The sequence below is a fragment of the Xenopus laevis genome, chromosome 6L, assembly GCF_017654675.1.
Source record: "Xenopus laevis strain J_2021 chromosome 6L, Xenopus_laevis_v10.1, whole genome shotgun sequence".
Lineage (NCBI taxonomy): Eukaryota > Metazoa > Chordata > Amphibia > Anura > Pipidae > Xenopus > Xenopus laevis.
In genome coordinates this window covers 41,791,082-41,817,324 of record NC_054381.1, presented here as the reverse complement: position 1 = coordinate 41,817,324, position 26,243 = coordinate 41,791,082, and the positions used below count along the sequence as shown (strand labels likewise).

Sequence of the window (26,243 nt, the reverse complement as noted above, 5' to 3'; positions counted from 1 at the left end):
GTAATGTTGCCCTGCCCTGGTAAAAATGATGTGTTTGCTTCAGAAATGCTACTATAGTTCATATAAACAAGCTCCAGTGTAACAATGGTGGAAATTGAAAAAGGTTAAATAGTGGATAATAGATAACACCATTATGTTCTACAGAACTTATCTGCTGTGTAACCTGAGCCTTTTCTCCTTTAAATGGCTGCCCCCATTGCTACACAGCAGCTTATTTATATAAACAATAGTAGTGTTTCTGAAGAAAACACACAAGTTTTCCAGTGTAGGGCAACAATGCATAATATTTTTATTAATTTAAAACAACTTTCATTTTTTGATTTTACTGTTCCTTTAAGTCTACTAGAAAATCAAGTAAATATTAAATTAGCCCAATAGGCTTGTTTTGCTTTCAATAAGGATAAATTACTGTATATCTTAGTTTGAATGAAGTAAAAGGTACAAACATAGCAGTTTTCCCAGTGCACGGCAACACAGCATTCAATTTTTATTACTTTAAGGCTAAGGCCACACTAGGCGATAGCGCCACGATTTGACTCGCGGCGACTTTTCGCCGCGACTTTTAAGCCGCAATCGCTGGGGAAACTTTTGCGCTGGCGTCTATGGGGAATCGCGAAAAATCGCCAGCGTAAAAACACACGCGGCGATCTTTTTTCTATTGTCGATCGAAATCGCCTAGCGAGGCAATTTCGAGCGACAGTAGAGAAAAGATCGCCGCGTGTGTTTTTACGCTGGCGATTTTTCGCGATTCCCCATAGACGCCAGCGCAAAAGTTTCCCCAGCGATTGCGGCTTAAAAGTCGCGGCGAAAAGTCGCCGCGAGTCAAATCGCGGCGCTATCGCCTAGTGTGGCCTTAGCCTAAGACACTTATTTTTTGATGATGCTGTTCCTAAAAAAGGTGACTCTGAGGTTGCCAAATTAAATTGGGTTTCAGTTCTGCTTTCATTATCTCTGGTGTTACTTTGAGTGACTTTATTATGAGAATGACTGCTCACCTAAGCTTTGTAACCCATAACAATGTTCAGAATTATCAAACTCTGCTTTTATTAAGTTAAGCTTTTACCTGTATTCTCTGCCTTAGTGAGTAGTTTTATTTATTACCACAAAATAATTTTTTTTATATGTACATGTTAACATATCAGATCATCATATCATAAAAATATCATAAGACATTCAAATGCTGTTCATATAACTCAGTTTAATATGTAATACAGTATGGGATCCGTTATCCGGAAACCCGTTATCCAGAAAGTTCCAAATTACAGAAAGGCCGTCTCCCAAAGACCCCATTATAATGAAATAATCCAAATTTTTCAAAATTATTTCCTTTTTCTCTGTAATAATAAAACAGTAGCTTGTACTTGATCCCAACTAAGATATAATTAATCCTTATTGGATGCAAAACCAGCCTATTGGGTTGATTTAATGTTTACATGAAGAATTAATGTATGAAGATCCAAATTACAGAAAGATCCGTTATCCGGAAAGTCCCAAGTCCCGAGCATTCTGGATAATAGGTCCCATACCTGTATATAAAAAAACAATAACCAGACTGTTTTAAATAGATACAAATATATATGGAAATTAAAAAACATGCCTGTTAAAAGTATAAATATAAATTCAAATTTACTTGACAAAACTCAAGCCTTTAGCTGCAACTGCTTCCTGTCTGTACCCAAAGCAAATTTCTCATATGGTTTTCACTGTCTGGGTCAGCCAGAATCCCTGACAGAAACAAATTATTCACAGTTCTACTATTTTAGGATTCGGCCGAATCCCGGATCCTCTGTGAAAGATTCGGCCAATAACTGAATCCGAAGCCTAATTTGCATATGTAAATCAGGGAAGTGAGGGGGGGAAATAGAACGTTTTGACATTTTTGTGACGTTTTTTTTTTTTACTTTCTTCTATGTGTTTTGGCACGCAGTGTGCGGCAAAAAATAGTTTTACTTTCTTGTTTGTGTGACGAAAAGCCATGTGGTTTTGTTCGATTTGGTTTGGCCAGGCACTTGGATTTGGCCCAATCCTAATCCTTCTTGGCTGAATTCCAAACCTGGATTTGGTGCATTTCTAGTTGTACTGAATAGTTTGACCCCCCCCCCCGCCAATTGATGACTTGTAGGCAGAAACAAAATATATTAATTTGGAGGCCTGGACATCTCTCTAATGTAACTATTAATTTGCTGTACTAGCCGGCATGTACATGTCTACAATGGACCATGTACCAGAAAATGTTCTGTTTGTTTTCTCTTATATTACTGTTTCAGGCAGTGTCTGATTCTCTGTATGGGAATACTTAGTGAATCAAAGGGCTTTTTCACCTTTGAGACAACTTTTAGTATGATGTAGAGAGTGATATTCTGAGACAATTGGGTTTAATTTTTTATTATTTGTGGTTTTTGAGTTATTAAGCTTTTTGTTCAGCATCTCTCCAGGTTGCAATTTCAGCAATCTTGTTGCTAGGGTCTAAATTACCCTAGCAACCATGCATTGGTTTGAACAAGAAACTGGAATATGAATAGTAGAGAACCTGAATAGAAAGATGAGTATCAATAACAGTACATGTGTAGCCTTACAGAGCATTTTCTTTTTAGAAGGGGTCAGCGACGCCCATTTAAAAGCTGCAAAGAATCAAAAGAAAAAGGCAAATAACTATAAAACTATATAAAAAAAAAAGTAATTAAGGCCAATTAACAAGTTGCTTGAAATTGGCCATTCTATAACATACTAAAAGTTACCGTAAAGGCGAACCACTCCATTAAGTAAATATCTATGAAGTATAGTTGTTTATGCCTAAACCTCTTGTCAGGCATTTTGCCATGTTCTTGTGGCTTTTTGAAGCAGAATTACAAAAAGAAGGGTGTCTCAATCTGTTTAACCCTTTCATTAACCAGTGTATGTGTATCACTTGCCTATTGTATTCCATAGGATTATGTACTTTCCATTGAGCAGAGTGTTGAGCTGGTGGATACGAATGATTTTATTCATGGTTCTCCATTAAGCACCATGGTTATCCAAATTCCCTATGCACTATACCTCATATAAACACCAGTGGTTCTTTAAAAAATGTAAAATTAAATAACATAGTGACTAAGTTGCAACAGGTAATTTCCCTGAAATGTGAGTGAAACAGTAGAGAAGAAAATGTGTGTATTGTGGGGTTTCCAAAATATTACAGGAGTCACAGCATGGCAGGTTAATTCATATTTATTTGTTTTTAACAGCTCTGCCTCTCCTCATGACCCTTTCAAATCTCCCTCTGCTCCTCAACTGCCTCACACACAATTACTTCCTGCTTCCTGTTTCCCTGCACTGGTTACTTCAGCTTGTCACACACAGCACAGTATCATAAACATGCCTCACTCAATTTTGCCTATTAAACAGATACGGGTTTTGCTCTGTAATGACGGATTGCTGTTCTCTACAATATACTATGGGATGTCTGTAAACTTAATGCATATGTGCCTCACAGTCTGATATATATCACTGAAACCCTCCTTCATGGTTTGCTCTTGTATTCAGTGTGTAACACAGACTAGCATACATAAACATTTGGTGTGGCAACCTGGAGTTTTATGTAATATAAAACAACTATTTGGATTTCATAACTGCTTTGGATTTTCATAATAACATTTAAACATCATTAATAAAATGGTTATGATTGCTTACTGAGCTGTATATGAGTTTAATCTCCTAAATTTAAATTTGTAGGTATATATGAAGGATAATGTTTTTCCGATGATTAAATATATAGAATAGATAGTAGAAGCCCTGATGTAGTTCATACAAGACCATATAAATGTATGCGTTTGCAGGCTGAGCTCAACAGTTGGGGCCTCTGGCCTCTGACCCTCCAGTCCAACACTGGGGCACACAACTTAATTCTGACTCGGGTCAGACACATTATGAACACAGTATAATTTTGCACGTGTATACAGGTTTGGATATTGTAAAATGTTTTCAAATGCATTTGTCAGCGTTATGGTAACTATTACTGTAGTTGTTGTGTGACCAACATCCATCCCCAATAATAAGTAATTGAACCCTGTTGTGTGGAGTTATGCAACTGCCTCAAAACACAGCCCACCTTGAATGGACATTTTAATTAGATCAGTTACGCAGCTGCTGGCTGCTTCTCCCAGGGGGACTCAAAAGCAGGCTACCAGCTATTGAGTCATATATCGCTCTTATATAACACACACGTTATATATAATAATACAGATGTCAGGATCTCCTTATTGGTTTCCATCAAATGCATTAGGATCTAGAGAAACTGGAATGCTCACAAACAGTGCCTTATAGCTGCCCCAAAGAGCTGCCAATCTGCTGTGAAAAGAATCTTACATACAAAATCAATGTGGCAGGTCAGTTGGCTAAGATACAAAAATAAAATATTTTGACATTTACTTAGCAGGAAGGGAAAACAGCTTTAGATAGATTGCCCTATATCTGGTATTTCCCATTAATATTTATTTAGCAAATGTGTAAACCAAAAGTCACCAAAACTTAAGATTTTTCAAACAAATTCAAAATCATTCTGACAAGCACTGGAATTTATATTGTGTGTGGCAAAAGTGATCCTGTAGTAGAGCAAGTTCAGACTGTATATGGCTGTGTAGATGAAGTGTTTTTGTACTGGTACCTGCTTGGCAAAATGTCCTAGGAAATGACCTAAGAGCAAGACTTGCATGTGTCTTAAAAAGCTCAACATATTTATAAAGTGACATAATTTGACAAAATAGTATTATATTTGCATATTACAATGGTTTTGTGACTACTGGCAAGTGTGAAGTATCACTGAAGTTGAAGTTGAAGTTTTTACATGTTAAGCTTTTTGAATAGAAGATTGGTCAGATAGAAAATGAAAAATAATGAAGATTGAAGTAATGTATAGAGCAAGAGTCAAGTAGAATTAAAAGAATCTGGAAGAATGAATGAGTCATAATAGTTAAATTAATGTATTTTAGCACAAAGCTTCTGTATAGTTTATAGTTGCCCTAAAGAGCTAACGATCAGCTGGTAAAAGAAGAAGTGCTTCCAGCATTCCCTGTGAAACCAATAAAGGTTACTCCACATTGCTTCATCAGTCATGTCATGTGACAGCAGATCTACTGTATCTGGATGTACATCCCTTCTGGGATGACTGTTGTTGACACCTTTGTCTATCTTGTGAAATCCAAGTTGGCCTGCTTTGTGATACATCAGATTTTCTCAGACTGGAATAGTGATTCTATTTTTGAATAGTAGAAATAAGTGGCTTGGCCCAACAGAATTCGATCACAAAGGTGACTGCTTGAATAATTAATAATTTGGAGCTGATACAGTTGTTAAGATTAGATTAAGCAATACACTGTAACATGGACAGTTAACTGCCCATTTATAGTGTTCCACACACCTGTTCATTTTGTCTTCATTTCACTGTGTAATTGACTCTACAACATCATTCCCCCAATATGATTCCCAGCATGTCACTGTGTAGGCCTATTCAAAGAGCACATATACTATATAGACTGTAATCTCTGTGGGACAGGGACCTCCTTCCTACTGTGTCTCATAGAATATAATTAATCTTTGTGTATTTATAATTATTGTATTTATTAGAATACTTGTCTTCCCGATGTTTGCTTTTGTACATTGTAAAATTGTACAGCACTGTTTCATTGTAGCATTTTATAAATAAACTTATACATACATACTTAGAATGAAAGTTTAGGGTTTGATCGAGCTAGTATATACATACATAATTGTATACTATATTTATATAGCCCTTCTTGTATACACATCATTGTACATTGAAACAGTACATGCATATTACAGATGGGGACACTCTATGATAATGTAAATACACACCGAGATATGTTGGGAATTATATTGAGGGGAATGAGGTTGTGCTTTATGATTATACTGCAACACAAAATTCTCTATGAATATCGGTCACCTTTTTATAAGTAGGGATCATTTACCTGAACATAATCATTTATTTATAGATACAGTGTTCAGTCAGAATACCTAGTGATGCTACTTGTGTCACATGACTCACTAAAAATTGTGTATTATAAAAACCAATAATAAAAACCAGGATATTAGAAGCCACTTTAAAGTTCTGTGACCTCACAGTTGATGGCATGTTGTCTGGGCCCCAGAATGTGTCAGAGGGACCCCAAATATGTGTGAACATGGTCCATGTGATGCTAATAACTGTGGGCATATACTTACGTATATGTGTGTACCTGAGGCTACCAAATGCCCTTGTATCTAGTGTAGTTTAAAATAGCCTTCGGATTTGATTTATCTAGCATTTAAATATATCTGCTTCTGACTATAAATAAACATTGTGTTTTCTGTAATGGCCTTAATTGCATATACAGTACTTGCATGTACACTGTACTAGAGGTTTTCATGTTCTAGCCTAGTATAGTATAGTAAAAGTAGTGTCAAGATGAATCTTACAATTAATAAAGTGACTCTGAGGTTGCCAAGTTAAATAGGATTTCAGTTCTTACAGGTATGGGACCTGCTATCCAGAATACTCGGGACCTGGGGTTTTCCAGATAACAGATCTTTCCGTAATTTGGATCTTCATACCTGAAAGGAACAGTAACACCAAAAATGAAAGTGTGTTAAAGTAATGAAAATATTATGTACTGTTGCCCTGCACTGTTAAAAATTATGTGTTTGCTTCAGAAACACTACTATAGTTCATATAAACAAGCTCCTGTGTAGCAATGGTGGACATTGAAAAAAGGTTAAATAGTGGATAATAGATAACACCATTATGTTCTACAGAGCTTATCTGCTGTGTAACCTGAGCCTTTTCTCCTTTAAATGGCTGCCCCCATTGCTACACAGCAGCTTATTTATATAAACAATAGTAGTGTTTCTGAAGCAAACACACAAGTTATACCAGTGTAGGGCAACAATGCATTATATTTTGATTAATTTAAAACACTTTCATTTTTTGATGTTACTGTTCCTTAAAGTCTACTAGAAAATCAAGTAAATATTAAATTAGCCCAATAGGCTTGTTTTGCTTCCAATAAGGATAAATTACTGTATATCTTATTTTGAATGAAGTAAAAGGTACTGTTTTATTATTCCAGAGAAAAAGGAAATTATTTTTTAAAATTTGGATTATTTGGATAAAATGGAGTCTATGGGAGACTGCCATTCTGTAATTCAGAGCTTTATGTATACCGGGTTTCCGGATAACGGATCCCATACCTGTATAAACAATAGTAGTGTTTCTGAAGCAAACATAGCAGTTTTCCCAGTGCACAGCAATACTGCGTCCAATTCTTATTACTTTAATTCACTTATTTTTTGTTGATACTGTTCCTAAAAAGGTGACTCTGAGGTTGCCAAATTAAATTGGATTTCAGTTCTGCTTTCATTATCTCTGGTGTTACTTTGAGTGATTTTATTATGAGAATGACTGTGCTCACCTAAGCTTTGTAACCCAATAACAATGTTCAGAATTATCAAACTCTGCTGCTTTTATTAAATTCAGCTTTTACCTGTATTCTCTGCCTTAGTGAGTAGGTTTATTTATTACCACAAATTAATTTTTTTATATGTACATGTTAACATATCAGATCATCATATCATAAAAATATCATAAGACATTCAAATGCTGTTCATATAACTCAGTTTAATATGTAATACAGTATGGGATCCGTTATCCGGAAACCCGTTATCCAGAAAATTCCGAATTACAGTAAGGCCGTCTCCCATAGACTCCATTATGATGAAATAATCCAAATTTTTAAAAATGATTTCCTTTTTCTCTGTAATAATAAAACAGTAGCTTGTACTTGATCCCAACTAAGATATAATTAATCCTTATTTGAAGCAAAGCCAGCCTATTGGGTTTATTTAATGTTTACATGATTTTCTAGTAGACTTAATGTATGAAGATCCAAATTACAGAAAGATCCGTTATCCGGAAAGCCCCAAGTCCCGAGCATTCTGGATAATAGGTCCCATACCTGTATATAAAAAAACAATAACCAGACTGTTTTAAATAGATACAAATAAATATGGAAAATAAAAAACATGCCTGTTAAAAGTGAAAAATATAAATTAAAATTTACATGACAAAACTCAAGCTTTTAGCTGCAACTGCTTCCTGTCTGTAGCCAAAGCAAATTTCTCATATGGTTTTCACTGTCTGGGTCAGTCAGAATCCCTGACAGAAACAAATTATTCACAGTTCTACTATTTTAGGATTCGGTCGAATCCTGGATCCTCTGTGAAAGATTCGGCCGAGAACTGAATCCGAAGCCTAATTTGCATATGTAAATCAGGGAAGTGAGGGGGTAAATAGAACGTTTTGACATTTTTGTGAATTTTTTTGAATTTCTTGTATGTGTTTTGGCACGCAGCTCGCTGCAAAAAAAATGTTTTACTTTCTTGTTTGTGTGACAAAAAGCCATGTGATTTTTTTTTGGATTTGGTTCGGCCAGGCACTTGGATTTGGCCCAATCCTAATCCTGCTGAAAGAGTCTTGGCTGAATTCCAAACCTGGAATTGGTGCATTTCTAGTTGTACTGAATAGGTTGACCCCCCCAAATTGATGACTTGTAGGCAGAAACAAAATATATCTCTTAATTTGGAGGCCTGGACATCTCTCTAATGTAACTATTCATTTGCTGTACTAGCCGGCATGTACATGTCTACAATGAACCGTGTACCAGAAAATGTTCTGTGTGTTTTCTCTTATATTACTGTTTCAGGCAGTGTCTGATTCTCTTTATGGGAATACTTAGTGAATCAAAGGGCTGTCAGTTAAAGGGGTTTTTCACTTTTGAAACAACTTTTAGTATGATGTAGAGAGTGATATTCTGAGACAATTGGGTTTAATTTTTTATTATTTGTGGTTTTTGAGTTATTTAGCATTTTGTTCAGCAGCTCTCCAGGTTGCAATTTCAGCAATCTTGTTGCTAGGGTCTAAATTACCCTAGCAACCATGCATTGGTTTGAACAAAAAACTGGAATATGAATAGTAGAGAACCTGAATAGAAAGATGAGTAATATAAAGCAGCAATAACAGTATATGTGTAGCCTATTTAACCCTTTCAACAACCAGTGTATGTGTATCACTTGCCTATTGTGTTCCATAGGACTGACTATGTACTTTCCATTGAGCAGAGTGTTGAGCTGGTGGATACGAATGATTTTATTCATGGTTCTCCATTAAGCACCATGGTTATCCAAATTCCCTATGCACTATACCTCTTATAAACACCAGTGGTTCTTTAAAAAATGTAAAATTAACAAAGTGACTGAGTTGCAACAGGTAATTTCCCTGAAATGTGAGTGAAACAGTAGAGAAGAAAATGTGTGTATTGTGGGTTTTCCAAAATATTACAGGAGTCACAGCATGGCAGGTTAATTCATATTTATTTGTTTTTAACAGCTCTGCCTCTCCTCATGACCCTTTCAAATCTCCCTCTGCTCCTCAACTGCCTCACACACAATTACTTCCTGCTTCCTGTTTCCCTGCACTGGTTACTTCAGCCTGATCACACACATCACAGTATCCTTGTCCTTGAAATGCATGTTCAATGTGCCCTGCATTAAAGCACACTTTGGATATCCTGCTCTATGGGGCACAACAGGGTCTGACAGGGCCAGCGGGACACGGGTGAAAAATGATTGCTTAAACACAGCTTAATAATGTATGGTCAGAAATAACAGGCAAAAATAAATCAATCACTGTATCTCTGTCTGTCTCTCTCTCTGTCTCTCTCTCTCTCTCTATATATATAGTCAACTACAAGAGTCCTCTGCACTCAACCCATTATCAATATATTTAAGACAGCGACATTTTGTGCATACTGCTACTAAAAAATGCCTTACCCTTTAAACAACACAGGGATTGTTTGTCCATATATTGCAATATATTTAAGCTGGCCAACTACGTCAAAGTCATCCCATATCTGGCCAGTCCTACGCTTAATTTTCATCTGATTCATTAAGAATTCAATTGCTTCATTATACATTTTACAAAGGGACTAGGTTTTACCTGCAACTTACTAGCTGCTTTCAAAGTAAAACTCCCAAACTTGGCTGCCCTTTAATTAGACACCAGTGGGATCACCTGACTATAGCTGGGAAGAGTGGGAGCTACAACATGGAGCTGGTCACTGCTCCTGTATAACTATAACAAACAAGGGAAAGTTGTGCTCACCACTATTTTTTAAAACCATTAGGCGGGGGTGCAATGAGGGTGTGACCACAAAATACATATAGTCAACTACAAGAGTCCTCTGCACTCAACCCATTATCAATATATTTAAGACAGCGACATTTTGTGCATACTGCTACTAAAAAATGCCTTACCCTTTAAACAACACAGGGATTGTTTGTCCATATATTGCAATATATTTAAGCTGGCCAACTACGTCAAAGTCATCCCATATCTGGCCAGTCCTACGCTTAATTTTCATCTGATTCATTAAGAATTCAATTGCTTCATTATACATTTTACAAAGGGACTAAGTTTTACCTGCAACTTACTAGCTGCTTTCAAAGTAAAACTCCCAAACTTGGCTGCCCTTTTATTAGACACCAGTGGGATCACCTGACTATAGCTGGGAAGAGTGGGAGCTACAACATATATATATATATATATAAATATATATATATATTTGTAGTGAATACAATAGAAATAATAGTAACCTGTACTAACACTGGCATACCTCCCAACTGTCCCGTTTTTAGAGGCTCAACCTGCAGTCCCTCATTTATACTGGAAAGTCCCGTTTTTCTGTGCACTGAACCGGCAGAAAAAGAAGCAATGTTTCTAACTTAATTGGCTTTTGGCAGAAAGCCCAGAACAGCCACAGCAGAAGATAAGATACTTTTGTAACAATTTCTAGATAAGAAAATGTAACAATATAAGATAACAGGTCTCTTGGGAAAAGTTAAACTCACAGCAAAACTGTAGTAACTGAAAAAAAAAAACAGAAATATGTTGAAACTTTCATAACCTGCCAAATTGTGCAAAATGAACATGGTAATTAGGGGGTGTGACCGCAAAACTGGACGCTGTGAAAAAATTTATACCCGCATTACGCGCGCAAATTTTTTTGTCCCTCTTTTTATTTCCAAAATGTTGGGAGGTATGCTAACAGTAGTTAGTTTTGTTATCAGTTATAACACGTCACATGACTCACTGGAACTTGTGTATTATATGGGAAAATGTACCCATCCCCAAAGGCAGCCGGGAGTTTCACAGGCTGTATAAAGGCAATTGTATTATTACTTGGGCAGGGAAATCAGGTGCTGAGCTATCTAGAGTGATCGAGGTTAGTCTATATCAGCTGGTCTTGCTGTGTAATCTCAACAATGTTTCATCACTCGACTAAACTGAAAAGCCGCTCACATGACTGCTGAGGCATTTTGGGGATTACTGAGCATATTGAGCTGATTAAATTCTTAAACTTCTGACGTCTCTGTCAGATCTGCTCATCCCATCCCAAGTCCTGGCTATTGTCGCTTATGGGTAGGACTACACGGACGTTTTTGGCGCACTCGGACACGCTGTGACAAACTGCTGGTGTTAAATCGCATGTGACGGGAATGAGGTAAATAATGGAAATGTCGGATGAAGTCGCAGTGTTAATCAGACGCGACACGACTGTAGCATGCAGCATCCGACAATGCATTCACTTACCTTATTTCCATTGCGTGCGATTTGACGCAGGCGTTTTGTCGCAGCATGTCAGATCACGCCGAAAACGTCCTTGTAGTCCTACCCTATCTCTTCTCTGCAAGTTTGAGACAGATCAAGGCAAACATGGGAGGGGATGGGTGGCAGGGGAAAAAAGTGCCAGAAGATGGCGCCGACGAGCTTCGCTATGCTTCCTCTGCACTGCTAGGCGAGTAAAGGATAAGGGGCACTTAAATGTGTTATAACCTATGCGGGGATCGGGGACTATGTAGGGTACTGGCCTGGGTAAGAGTTTTAATTAGTGGGGGGTTGAGTTCTCCTTTAAGGTAGGAGAAGGGAGAAAAAAAATAAAATATAGAAACAGTGAAAGTGACAATGCACATGAGAATATAGAAGTTGATGGATGGGTGACAGGGAACTGAAAAAGAACAGGCTGAAAATGGTAATACTATGGCCTTTACGCCATATATCAATGGTGTAAGGGTATAATATCAGGTTCAAACTCATCACCTTTAAAAACCCATGTTTTGTTGCATTTAGTGGTACTCTGTAGAATGCTGAACTCTGCATGTATAGCCATCTTTGAATGGTGGTTCATTATTGGAGTGGGGCTGAAGTTTTGTATATAAAATGCCTGAGAAGTTTTGTTAAATTGGTCTTACCACGTTCAGACATATAAATCATACGCAGAAAGTGAGAAAGGGCATTGCCCTAAATATGCAGTGTGTGAGAACAATAGTGCATTAAAAAGTAACACTTAAAGGTTAGTGCAGAGAGCTGACTGATTCATAATTTTGATTTATTTTGTAAATGCAGTACAAGGTTTACCAGGGGGCACAGCCATACATATACTACAAAAACAAAACTTGTATGCTATTCCAAATGGTGTAAAATACCTAAATTGCTTGAAAGTTTGTGGAGTCTGACACTGACATTGGCCAAAGCAAGACTGGCCTGCTGCTAGTCTTACCCTAGCCCCTTCCTTCTACAAAGAACCCCCAGCAACTATATTGTTTGAGGAATTAAATGAAGTAGGCTTTTCTGTGGGGACTAATGAATTTTAACTTGTATAAATAAAATGTGACTTTTTTTTTTAACTCTCAGGCTTTACTCTATCAGGGGCAAAACTGGAGGTTCTGCTGTAATCCCAGGGCACCCCTGCTAGTCAAAAAAATGTGTTGGTGATGCCTCCTCCAAGACCATTATGACCATGACTTGTTGAGATGAAGGTCTTATACCCAGTGCTGAATGAGTCCCTGGGGGTACTTTCAATCCATTTCCCCCCCAATTTTTAACAGGAAAAATGAATGGAACCCACAGGCCCCTAGGGACTAATACTTCTGCCACCCGTTTCTGTCCATGTCAGTTAACACATGCCTAGTCAGGCAGCTCTGATAGAAAACACAAATGTGGCAGCAGCACAGTATGCTAAGGGGATTCCACTGATCAGGAATATCAATCATTTTCCTCAACTTTGTGTGTACTGATATTATTTAGGGACTCACAGGGTTAACAGTCCCTATGGATAGAAATCCTCTTATTCAGGGATAGCAAACCTTTTGAACCCATGAGCAACATTCAGAAGAAAAGGGAGTTGGGGAGCAACACAAGCATGAAAAATGTTCTTGGGGTGCCAAATAAGTGCTGTTATTGTCCATTTGGTAGCCCCTATGTGGATTGTCAACCTACATTGAGGCTTTGTTTGGCAGTACACCTGGTTTCTATACAACCAAAACTTGCCTCCAAGACTTTGCACCTGCTTTGAGGCCACTGAGAGCAACATCCAATTGGTTGGAGAGCAACATGTTGCTCACAAGCTACTGCAGTGTCGGACTGGCCCGGCGGGATACCGGCAAAATACCCGGTGGGCCCCGACCCTAGTGGGCCCCGCCGGGCCAGTCCCCCTCTCCCAAACAGTTTTTTAAAAAATAATAAAAAAAATGTTGGCGCATAGCAGCGCCGTTTGCGCATGCGCGCCGTTTCCGTTTGCGCATGCGCGCCGTTTGCGCATGCGCGATGCGCCGCCTGGGCGCCGAGCAAGGGTTCGCCTAACAAGTAGGTAGCGGGGGCCAGAGGGTGGCCCTGGACACCAGTCCCGGTGGGCCCCGGACCCCCCAGTCCGACCCTGAGCTACTGGTTGGGAATCACTGCTCTAGTTGATGGGCAGAAGCCTTTGTCTCTAGGTTTCCTAAGTGAGATGTCTTTGTATTGGCCAATAATTTAGCTACCACTTCCTGTCACACTTTTATAGAGAGACTAGAAAGGGGCGTTTCTTCCTCTTTTGGCCTCTAGGTGGATTTTTCTGGGGAGCCTGGTGCTAACAAGACCCAATAAAGAGATTTGCTCTAGAGGGACAGTCCATGTAGAGAAAGTTGGGCAGCAGGGCCCCTATTAAAAAGGTTTATGATTATAGGACTAGCTGTGTGTGTGTGTATGTTGTAAGAACGAATGAAAGAAAGTATGGATGAACCTAATCCACTGTTTGGGATTCAACCGCATCCGCATACCGAACCAAATCATATTTTGCATATGCAAGAAAGCTTGCCACTGACTGAAGCCTCATTCATAGGACACCTGCTCCCCAGCTTTGCATTTATAAAGTCGGGCGGGAAAAGAAAAAGTGGCAAAAAAGTTTTTACTTCCTTGTGACGAAAAGTCACGTGATTTCCTTTCCCATCCCCAATTTACATATGCAAATTAGGATTCGGTTCGGCAGGCACCTTTCAGGCAATACCGCCCCAGGCTTACCTTAAGATCTCCAACGGGCGGTCCAGTGAGGGGCGCATTGCTAGCACAGAGTGTGAAATATCGCTCTCTGCGATAGAAAAGCCGAATTTCCGGTTTAATAACCGGAAAGTGGGCTCTTAAAGTTAACAGTAGTGGCTTTTTGCCGTCCCTGGAAACTTCCGGGGAGCTGTCGTCTGAGGCAAGGTACTCACCTTGTCTCATGGCAGAAACGCCAATGTGGTTCGGGCAGGCACAAGGGGTTGGCTGAATCCAAATCCTGCTGAAAAAGGCAGAATCCTTGCAGAATCCTGGATTTGGTGCATACCTAATAGAAAGGCATTGTATGGACCCATAAGTTTAGTATGCCCCTCTGACTTTAATTCCCTTCACTTCCTTATTTCTCCAATTACAAGACAAAAGCTCATGTATCCATTTATTCACCTACATATCTCTATTACTGGCCCATAGGCTTATGACCACTTAAATATAGTGTTTGCTTGGGGTGGATCTTTTTTTTTAGCCTGCATCTGTTGGATTGGGTGGAAGCTGCACTGAGCCTGGGATCAACAAGGCCCAATAAAGCTGTGCTGCCATAAAGGGACAGCTCCTGTTAGTGAAAGTCGGGGAGCAGGGACCTCGTGAATAAGGCTTTAGTCCTGACTACTGGCTGGTAAACCAGGCAACTCTACACTGGTGCAGTGGTTAAACTCTGATTGTATTCTCAATATATGTCTCTTATATATCTGTTAGCATAACCCTGCTGTATTGCATACATATTTTGTTATATGTTCAAAACAGCTGATGTTATATAAATCTCTTTACAGCAAAGGGAGGTGTAGTTTCACAACACACCCATCCTTCACTTAGGGAGGGTCCATGTGGAAAGAGGAGTGCTGTGGAACTGGAGGGTCCATGTGGAAAGAGGAGTGCAGTGGGACTGGAGTTCTCCCATCAGTAGTTGGAAAGGGCATTTGGGCACCATGTTAGAGTTACAATTCAGTTGGCCGCACTATGATGAATCTGCTCAGCACCAACTCGCTTCTGTAAAATCAAATCTGTAGTACAGCTTGTTTTTTATTACTTTTAATCTACAGCTAAAGCTGTAAAGCTTGCAAGGAAAAGCTAGCTCCATGTGGCTACCAGCCAACGAGAGATTTTTTAACTCAGAAAGGCCGAAATAAAAGGGGAGAGAAAAGAAGCAGAGGTGACAGTAAAGTATGTTGCTGTACCCCACAGAGTGCCAATGCTGATACACTGATCGCAGGATTGGGGAGCAGGTGCGCACTTGGGAAGAATAGACAACTAAATTCTTTTTGTTGAGCTTGGCGGTAGTTCCTACAGTTACAGCTCGGATGGACTGTCGCTTGCAGTATCTTGTCTTGACAGGACTCCTCCTCCCACACACAATGGCAATGGAAGAGCAGGAGGCAGAGTTTAGACTGAAGGCTGCGCTGTGTGGAATCCCCCGTGCAGTCTTTATGTAGGGTCCCATAGGGTTAAGTACCCCTGCCTTGCCAGCTAAGTGCTGGACCTAAATTGGATAAGGGAGGGGGAGTAAATCCCTTGTCCCTAATGCAGTGTGCCTTGACAGATTTGGGATTTGGCCAGAAGGTGTCACTGTTGTGTAACATCTTCATATAGCGAGCTGCCATGTGCTCAGTTCAGTCTATTTCCTGGTTGGGAGTTTAGGCACTGCAAGTCAAGATGTAGGGGCCTAAAGATATGAGGGACCCCTGAAAGGCTTGGGGTACAGGAACCCCAGGCCTGAAAGCTCGACCAGGAGGGACTTGAGCTTGGATTCAACAGAGATAATTGATGTGCACGCATTGCTGATAGTACTGGGGGCAGTGTCATGAGGAGTAAGGGGTTTTGTTGTGCTTGCACTGTGGATAGTGTTGGAACTGTACCCTGAATATTAAAGCAACCTTGTGTGCTTTACTGGAGGATTGAGTCGCTGTGGATGCCTGACCCATCTCTGTGAGTCCCTGGTGAGTGTTCTGCCTGAGGGAGGTTAGTGAAAGGCTTGTTGAGAAATTGGTGTTTTTCATGTGTCTGCTATGTGGGAGCAACTACCTCTGTCCACCTGGAGAGGTATTTGGCAGGTAGTGCTACCTGGGGAAAGTTTAGAGCTGGAGGGTGAAAAGGGACTGTGACTTTCTTTGTCCACCCAGAGTGGAATGTGGGACTGAGCCTGGTAGGTACTGTGCCAGGGTTGGACAAGGGTTCCCCAGGATAGAGGGTATTGAGATCTGATTGTAATTTACTCTGCACTTTTATAGTTATGTATGGACCTATAGGATATCCTATTCCTATAGAGTTAATCCCCTACCTTTCCTTGTAGTTTCTCTTATCCTTTGTTATTGGGCAAAGCCCTTGCAACAGTTTAAGTGTAACCACCTCACCTACTGGACAAATAGTGTAATGACACTCCCCTGCCACACTGCTATATAGTGTTGTGCAGGGAGTGGCCTCTTCCTCTTTGGCTCCTGGTGCTGCTGCTAGGTGATCTCCATTGAGCCTGGGATCACCATAGGCCCCAGTAAGTCATTTACCCCAAAGGGACCTGACACCTTTGGTGCTTAAATCGGGGACCAGGTAACCCCGTGAACGAGGAACAGCTAGCATAGTAAACTCCTGTAATAGACTCTCTAGGAGAGTAAGACAGAGAGGTGTAGCAAATATGAGCAGTTGTCGCTCCAACAAGGATTTGTAGAAGGAAGTAGCTTTCCCACAAGGCCTGTTTGCCTTTAGAGCAGGGAACTCAGTTGATAGGCATTTAGGTTAGCAAAGACTTCCTGTACCCTACCTGATCGATCCAGATCCCCTCACTGACAACGTCAGTTAACTGGGAATTGATGTACACCTATCTGCTGATATCTCAAGGAGTCGCTTCTGTCTGACTGTATTCCTTACTATGTCCTAAGTGATTCCATCTGCTGTATCCTGTACATGCTGTGAGTAAACCTGAGGTCAGCTGCATTTGTGCATAATAAATCCGTTCACCTGCTTTACTATTCAAGAACCTCCTGGCGTCCAATTCATCTATTTTTACACTAATTAGCTTGTGGGTTGTAGTTTTACCATATCAACAAGGGGAAGCTTCCATTTAGCGAAGGCTCTGCCTTGAGTGTAGATTCACAGTGTAACCCATGCTCATACGCTAGCTGGACATATTTAACTATCTATGTGCTGAATAGCCCAAGAAAGCGTTACAGTTATATAAAGTTAATTTGTTTTATTGTAACTGTGTGGTTAATCATTTGTTTCTAGTGGGGCCACATTTAGCAAAGTGGATTCAGGAACTGTAGTGTATTTGCGTGAGCCTTATTAGTTGTTTCCCTTTTTTTTACTGATAGGAGGGAGTTGCCTGCTGCATAATGTGCTGGCATAAGGTGAGTATCCAGTTATAAATAAAACTCACTCCCTCTAGTAGCAAAATAGTCACGGTCACTTGTTCCCTTACGCCGGGGGTCCTTCAAATGCCTCAGTTATTTTTACTACATGAACCATTGGAAATGCTTAATAATAGTTTATTAAGCATTTATAATAGTTTATCGGAAAGGTGCTTAGCATTATACTTTAATTAAACAAAAAAATAAAGAAATGGGGCTGGAGTTGTTTAGCAGAAGAATGGGTCCATTTGGCATCTCTTATTGTATGTAAATACATGAAAAGTCTTGTGTCTTGGCACTCAGTTAGGGTGCCAAGACACAAGACGCCAGGCTGAAGATCTCAAAGCACAGTGCTCTACTCTCAGGGAGGAGTTGCCTCAGGAGTGTGGTAACTTACACTTTGCCTGTTTTACCTCTCGGAGGGATCTGTCACTACTGTATTCTAATGTGCCTTTAAAGGAGTGACTGCTTATTTCAGTTATTGAATGAACTGTTCTGCTGTTAATAAACCAGTTATTTCTGCAAAGAAACTTCTCTGTAATTGAATCCTTGATGCAAAAAGAAGTCTAAAAGGTACTGGGAGTTGCCCAGGTACAAGTGGATCAGAGGCACACTACATTCAGAAATAGTCCTGGTCACACACTATAATTCACACAGCTAAAGTGCACTAAAGGGTGTGCTACATACAGTACTGGGTAAAAATGTCTTTATTATTGTGTGCTAACTACATGGTAAATGTATAATCTTGCAACATTGAGCATGCTGGCTTTAAAGGAGATGTACAGGATAAGTAAAATCCTCCTCATTTTGTAGGCAATAGTAAATAATACTTGGTACCGGTTTAACTCTAGGCTAAAATGTATCTCTAACTTTAAAAATTGTCCCTTAATTGGAGCTCCCAGTAGATCTGCTGCAGTCCCTGTATATGTTTCAAATGAGGGGTGAACAGGCCCGGACTGGCAATCTGTGGGTTCTGGCAAATGCCAGAGGGGCTGCTGTAAATTGCCATAGACAGTCAGTATTTATTGGGCTGTTGAGGTGCTGCTTGGGCCTGTGTGTAGCTGAAATGCCAGGGCCTATTTTGAATCTCAGTCCAGACCTGGGGGTGAACGTGTACAGGTATGGGGCCAGTTATCCATAATGCTTTGGATAGCCAATCACAGCCCTGCAGTTACACAAGCAAAGACATTCTTCAGTTCCCTATCAGGTCAGCCTCACTGCTGATTGATTCCTGTCCTATAGTGTAGTATGCTGAGTACTGCCAGCTCCCGTAGACAGCCTGGGAAAGGAGGCAGCAGGGAGGGGAACAACTGGGAGGGAGTAGCAGGGTTTTTGTAGAAATTCGTAATAACAAATTACTTGGTATTTTCTTCTTGGTGAATACATAGTATTTGCCTATCAGTGCTCAAACTGAGCAAATTTCTGCATGGAAACAAAAATATACATTTTTTGCACCAACAACTTCCTGCGTAGTCTGACAGGCAGACCCCACAAAAAACACCAGTTGTGGCCCTGCCCTATACAGTTTTGCACCACATAATAACCTACAATTTAGATGGGCACTTGAAAGGCAGAGTATACAGTATTTGTATTAGTCAGAAGACTGCATTGTACACTGTGCAATTTTAGTAGTCTCCTCACCAGCTGTGTTTGATTCTGAAATATATATATATTTATGTATGCTGTTCATCTCCTACCCAGCACTTACCTACTCTTACCAACTGTGCCATTTGTTCTCTCAATTTAAAGGCAGATTCGTTTGCATCATCCTCTTATACAACAGCTGCAGGAGAATAGAAATGATGTACTGTGTATTGTGAAAGAAAAGATTGTGACCACACAGAAGTGTATTATTACAGAGCACACGCAAACAGAGGAAACTTTCAAAGGAAAAGTCGGCATGAAAGCAAAAACCATAAAGGTAGGGAAAAATATTATTTATGAAATTATTGGCAGCACTGGTGAAAGTAATGCTTGTGTGTGTGTGTGTGTGTGTGTAGATATATATATATATTTGGATAAACAACTTTTTTTTCTAATTTTGGTTCTGTACATTACCACAATAAATTTTAAATGAAACAACTCAGATGCAGTTGAACTGCAGACTTTCAGCTTTAATTCAACTGTTTAACTGTGGACTTCCATGAACGTCCAGGTCTTTTTGCATTGCTGAGTTCACCGGTGCTTTCTTTCTTTCTTAGGATGTACCAAACTGTAGATTTTGTCACTCCTAATATTGTAGCAATTTCTCTGAGGTTTTTTTCTGTTTTTGCAGCTTAAGGATGGCTTGTTTCACCTGCATGGAGAGCTCTTTTGACCACAAACAAGCACCCCCCCCTCAAATCAACTCCAGGGCTTTTATCTGCTTCATTGATAGACATAATGAAGGAATTGCCCACACCTGCCCATGAAATAGCCTTTGAGTCAATTGTCCAATTCATTTCGAGCCCATGAAATGACATGATTGTGTTAAAAAAAGGCTTTATTTCCTCACATTTTTGTGCAATCTTTTTGTTCAACCCAGTGAATTAAAGCTGAAAGTCTGCAGTTCAACTGCATCTGAGTTGTTTCATTTAAAATTCATTGTGGTAATGTACAGAACAAAATTAGAAAAAAGTTGTCTCTGTCCAAAGATTTATGGGCCTAATTGTAAACTTTTATTGAGTTTTACATGTTAGACATTGAACAGTAATACTGAGTAGGAGAATGTCTGATACACAATCATTATGTAGCACATAAAAAGCCGTCAAAACAATTTTAGATGGAATTTCAAGGTAATCAGAGTTCTGCATGTATCAAGCACACTTTGCTCTTAGTAGGGGGAGGAAGGGACCATTGAAATGGTGTGGGGTTGAGGGGATAAGGAAGAAGCTTCTATGATTTTCGGGTCTCTTGTATGTATAATAGTCACTCACAACATCAAGGAAGTGGCCCAGGTGCACCGCCCTGAGCCCTCAGCACAAGGGGGCGGACAAACCGACGAACAATGGAGCAGGCACTCAAAAAGGCAAGACTTCCACCAGGCAAATGTTCAAGTGAAGAATTTATTGTGTCAAACAGCCTGACGCGTTTCGTGTTCCAAACACTTAATCATAGCTATTCATTCCTTTATTGGCGGGGGCGTGATTTCCAATGTAAAGGAATTAATTGATTGGCAGCATTCAGTAAGTGCAGCTCAGTGGAAGAAAAAAGTGGAAAGTGGTTTATTCAAGTGGAAAAGTAAGAGGTAAACTGGGCTGTGAGGTATAGAGATATTAAGTATTTAAGAGGCTTCTGTCACCCAAAAGGGTTGAATTTTAGGGCACTCCCAGAAAATATGGAATAATGAGACCACCATTTCCTTGCAGTGTCAACACAAGTCTGAGGCAGTTCACCATAACTTTGGTGTGGTGTGTAGTGCCACCTTAGTAATACAGGTATGAGACCTGTTATCCAGGATGCTCTGGACCTGGGGATTTCTGGATAAGGGGTCGTTCCGTAAATTTGAATTTCCATATTTTGTCTACTAAAAATATAAGTTTGGATCAGCTACAAAATACTGTTTTATTGTTAAAGAGATAAAGGAAATCATTTTCAAAAAATTAGAATTATTTGGATTAAAGGGAGTCTATTGCAGATTTGGATTTGCCTGATAATGGATCCCATACCTGTATTTTACAGTAAAGGTTGTATTATGTTTCATGAATCACATTTTTCAATGTGTTATGTGACACCAAATAAAGCTAAAAACATTACTGGACAAATCTATAGATATGAGCCACAGGTAATCCATGACTTTGTGTACTGTAATACTAAATAAAGGAAGAGCTCAAACACCCTGTATGAATGGAGAATAATATTTGCTTTCATAGCAGTACAATGAACATCTAAATAGAGGTTATTGACCCTGGAGGCATGTGAATATGAAAGCCAGTGATAGGAAATGTCAGTACTGTTATTCAGCTACAAACACCAGTCTCTTGCATCTACCCCAAGGATTTTTTCATCTAAGGTTTAGTACCCAAAATGAGTCACCATGCTGTTAGTTGGTCCCCATGATCCCCTTTAATCATATTATGTTTTTTACTATAGTGCAAAATAGTAATTATAACTAGATGGTGTCGTTTCTGAAGAAACCACAAGATGTTGGCTTTGAAACGCAAGAGGTGTTGGGGCCAGTCGCCCCTGGTGCATAGAGAGTACACAAAGTTGGTAGAATCTGGTTTAAAACTGTGGAAATTGAAGCAGATCAAATTGTACCATTAAAATCAATCAAAAAACCTGATTGGCTGTTTTTGGCTCCACCCACTTTTAAAATTTGAATCCCAGTCCCCCTGTGACCAACTGTGCCAAGTTTGATGTCCCTGCCATTAACTGTGAAAGAATGGCAGCAACTTATATATTGACATTGATTAGCAATAGGTAACATTTGATTGGCTGTTTTAAGCTCCACCCAGTTTTCTGAATTTTAACCCCAGTCACCCAGTCATGGTCTGTACCAAGTTTGGGGCCTCTGGCTTTAAAACTGTGAGAATGGCAGTATTTGAAACTTTGACATTGAAGTCAATAGGTAAAATCTGATTGGCTGTTATTGGCTCTGCCCACTTTTCCTAAATTTTGACCACAGTCACCCAGTGAGTAATTGTGCTGAGTTTGGGACACTTGGCATTGACGCCATAATAATAGCAGCAATTTGGCGTTTTTCATTAAGGTCAATGGCTGAAATCCGATTGGCTGTTGTTGCCCCGCCCCCTTTTTTTCCTAATTCTGAACCAGAGTCACCAAGTGAGTAACACTTTAAGGTTTCGGAATCATGACATTTAACATGTAAAAATGGCAGCAATTTTATGTTTTTCTATTGAAAATCAATATTGGACATTTGATTGGTTGTTGTGGCTCCACCCACTTTTCCTAACTTAACTGAAGTGCAAACACACAGTGACCAAATTTGTGATATTCGAGGTCCATGACATCAATAACGTGCAAATGGCAGCAATTTTAATTTCCCCTTTTTCCCATTTAAATCATCGAAGAAATCTGATTGGTTGTTTTTGACTACACCCACTTTTCCAGATTTTGATCCCGGTCCTCCAGTGACCAACTGTGCCAAGTTTGAGGACCCTCCCATGAACAATCTAAGAGCGACAGTTTTAACTTTTCCTATTGAAACAAATGGCTAATATTTGATTGGCTGTGGTAGACTCCGCCCACTTTTCAAAATTTTAACCCCAGTGACCCATGGTGCCAAGTTTTGGGTCTCTGGCTTTAACACTGTGGGAATGACAGTGTTTGACATTTTCTCATTGAAGTTAATAGGGAAAATCTGATTGGCTGTTTGTTGCTCCGCCCACTTTTTGGAGTCCCCAAAATGTGACAGAACTTTTCAGGTTGACCCCATGACTAAGTGACCCAAGTTTGGTGAGTGTAACTTGAATGCTGGACGAGTGGCAAAAGTTTCAAATTTTCCAATGAAAGTCTATGGGAAAAAATGGGGTCTTTGGGGGGCCGCCACAGGGCCACGGAGGGTGGGATTGCTTAACACAGCACAAGCAACCTATTCGGGTATGAGCCGAACAAGTGTGCAAAGTTTCATAATTGTACTCCTAAAACTCTGGGAGGAGTAGCGTTTAGAAAATTGCTAAAATTTCATTGGCTGTTGGTAGCTCCGCCCACTTTGGGGTGCCCCCCCAAAATACATATTTTTATTCGGGGTGGCACCAACAATATGTGGTCCGAGTTTGGGGAGTGTCGATTCAAAACTGTACGAGCGGCAGCGATTTGAAAATTTTCCCTGTCAAAGTCAATACGGAAAACGGCGTCTTCGGTGGTCCGCCGCACGGGCGCAGTGGGTGGGATCGCTTACTAAAGCACAAGCAACTTACTTTGCTATAAGGCGAATAGGTGTGGAAAGTTTGGCGCTTGTACCCCTTAAACTGTAGGAGGAGTAGCGTATAGAAAATGGGGGGGCGCTAATAATAAGAAGAAGAAGGAGAAGTAGAATAATAAGAACGAGCTGAACTAGTAGATCAAGATATTGGCTTCTTCAAAGCCAACATAATAACAATATCCAGTAAACTGGCAAAAAGGTTGCCATTGTGATGTGATGTCATAATGAGTGTAATGTAAACATAATCAGGTTGCCATAGCGATGTGATGTCATAATGTATGTATCAGTTTATACTCCGTGTAACGGACACAATCAGATCAGAGTTGTGAAAAGCTTTCGAAGTGTAAGCAACTCCCTACCATTTATCTGAAAGAAACTTTATTTCTACAAATTCTCGACATTCAATTTTAAAGACATTTAAGGTAAATTACGTTAATTACTTTATATTGTCAATTATATATATACAGTATATTTATTGCAGTCTTAAGAGAATAACATTAATTGTATAGGGATATTAAAGTTAGAATTTAGATAGTTTGTTCTTATAGGTACAGTACAAACCAAGAATAGTGATAGATATATCATTATATTAGGATATGTGTGTGTTTGAGATACAGGCTTCATTTTAGAATAAAATGTAGATTTTAACCATTAAAAGACCTGGAGGCATTGAGAGAGAGTATATTTTGATTCTGATTTAAGAGAGTTAGATGGATCCATATTAGTTGTATAGTTAAAAGATATTAACAAGAGAACAGAAAGGACAGCGAGCATAAGACTAAAATGAAAGATTCGAAAGTTTAACAGTATTAGATAAAATGCAAAATATTAAATCAATAATTATATAAAGGTTTGGGATGTGATGTGACAATTTAATATTAATTAAATGGTATCTGGGTGCCATATTGATGTGATGTCATAATGGTACCTGCAGTTTATACAGAGTATAAAAACAAAATCTGATCAGAGTTGGGAAAAGCTTGGGGATCCATTATCTGGAAACCTGTTTTCTGGAAAGCTCAGAATTATGGAAAGGCTGTGTTTGTGTTTGAGCTAATAGCTTCATTTTAGAATGTAATATACATTTATATCATTAGAGAACCTAGAGGCTTTGAAAGAGAGCATATTTTAATCCTGATAAAGCATTTAATGGTGTTAGGTGGATTAGTATTAGTTGGGATAGTTAAAAAAGATTATCAAGAGAACAGAACAGAATAGATAGCGACTATTAGCGAGCATCAGACTAAAAAGAAATATTAGAGAGTTTTGCTATATAAGATAAAATACAGACTATAAGAATGGGATGTGATGTCACAATGGCACCTTCAGTAGTAATGAAATATTGTCTGGTTGCCATAGTCATGTTGGCGCTTTATAAACACATGTTAGTAGTAATAATAATATATATATATATATATATAATGTATTCATTAGATGAAGTTTAGAGAAATAATATAATCTTTATTTTGATGATGCAGAGAGAAAAATGAAGAACAAAACAAAATTTAATAATAATACTGATTCGGAAGACTCTACTTATCGAGATCCAGCCCAGAAACTCTTCTATATAGTCATATTTCTATTTGTATTCGTGGTTATAATATCTTGCTGGGGACAATGGGCACAACATCAGAAGATGATTGAAACGGAAAAGAGGATAAAGCTCCTTGACCTCCAAAGGAGAGAGACGGAGGAAAAAATTAGAACAGCTGAGGCAAAGATGGCAGAAATTGCGAACAGAATGGCTGAATACCAGTTGAAAATCCAAGAAACCAGCAACACAGTGGCCAAAATTAATGAAAAACTGAAGGATGCACAAGAACCAACTTGGCCATTGACTTCGTTATCTGAGATTCTCTGTTATTACTTCTGCTCAGAGTAACACATATATGGATGAAGGCATTATTCTAAAGAAAAAGTAAAAAGTTGGACTTTCCAGCGACCAAGTCCTACATTAATGATGATACCACCATGGAAAGTGGCCAAAATGAGAAAGTTGTGAATGTAACATTACTCCATGATAAAGACTGGCTAAGACCTACCCGTCATCAGGACTGTCCAAAAATATGGCCTTCATCGTACCCATTCCAGCCACAGGGCCAAAACTACTACCCAGTCTTGGGCCCTAAGACATCAACAGCTGCTGGAAAACAAAGCAAAGCACAGCTACAATAAATAAATATTTTTTTTTAACATTGCTCACTGTACAGTACAAGCCCTATAGATTTGGCTTATCCATTGCATTTGATCTTTGTACCATAAATTAATTTGAAATAAATTTGTATTAAAATTCATTTCTGGTGAATTGTTTTCTGTTATTAGTGCTACAAAATGTATATTTAGTACTGTGGGTCACCTGCCAGCCTTCCATGGAATACACAGGATTAAACAAGGTTTGGCACAGAGAGGAGAAGTCTTAGAAGGGATAATAAGGAGAGCAGAATTCTTGTGGGGAAGCCTCATAGAAGAGGAGGTGTGGGGAATAACCATGAAGGGAAGCTTGAGGGGGTCAGTAGAAAAAGCTACAGAGTGGAGGGGTTATATACAGAAACTGAGGATAGGAACAGGTACGTAGGAAGATGGG

At 39.3% G+C, this 26,243-nt stretch overlaps 1 long non-coding RNA gene across 2 annotated transcripts in view; it reads left to right on the top strand.

The window, feature by feature from the left end:
- Positions 1-25,910, top strand: part of LOC121394571 — a 32,698-nt gene extending 6,788 nt beyond the window's left edge. Inside the window, exons 1-3 of one of the 2 annotated variants that reach the window (XR_005961785.1) lie at positions 15,633-16,389; positions 19,543-19,714; positions 25,138-25,910. This is a non-coding gene — a long non-coding RNA (uncharacterized LOC121394571). Of the gene's footprint in view, positions 1-15,632; positions 16,390-19,542; positions 19,715-25,137 lie in introns of those variants that run through there. The other variant, XR_005961784.1, reaches the window with a different exon arrangement.
- The last annotated feature ends 333 nt before the right edge of the window (positions 25,911-26,243 follow it).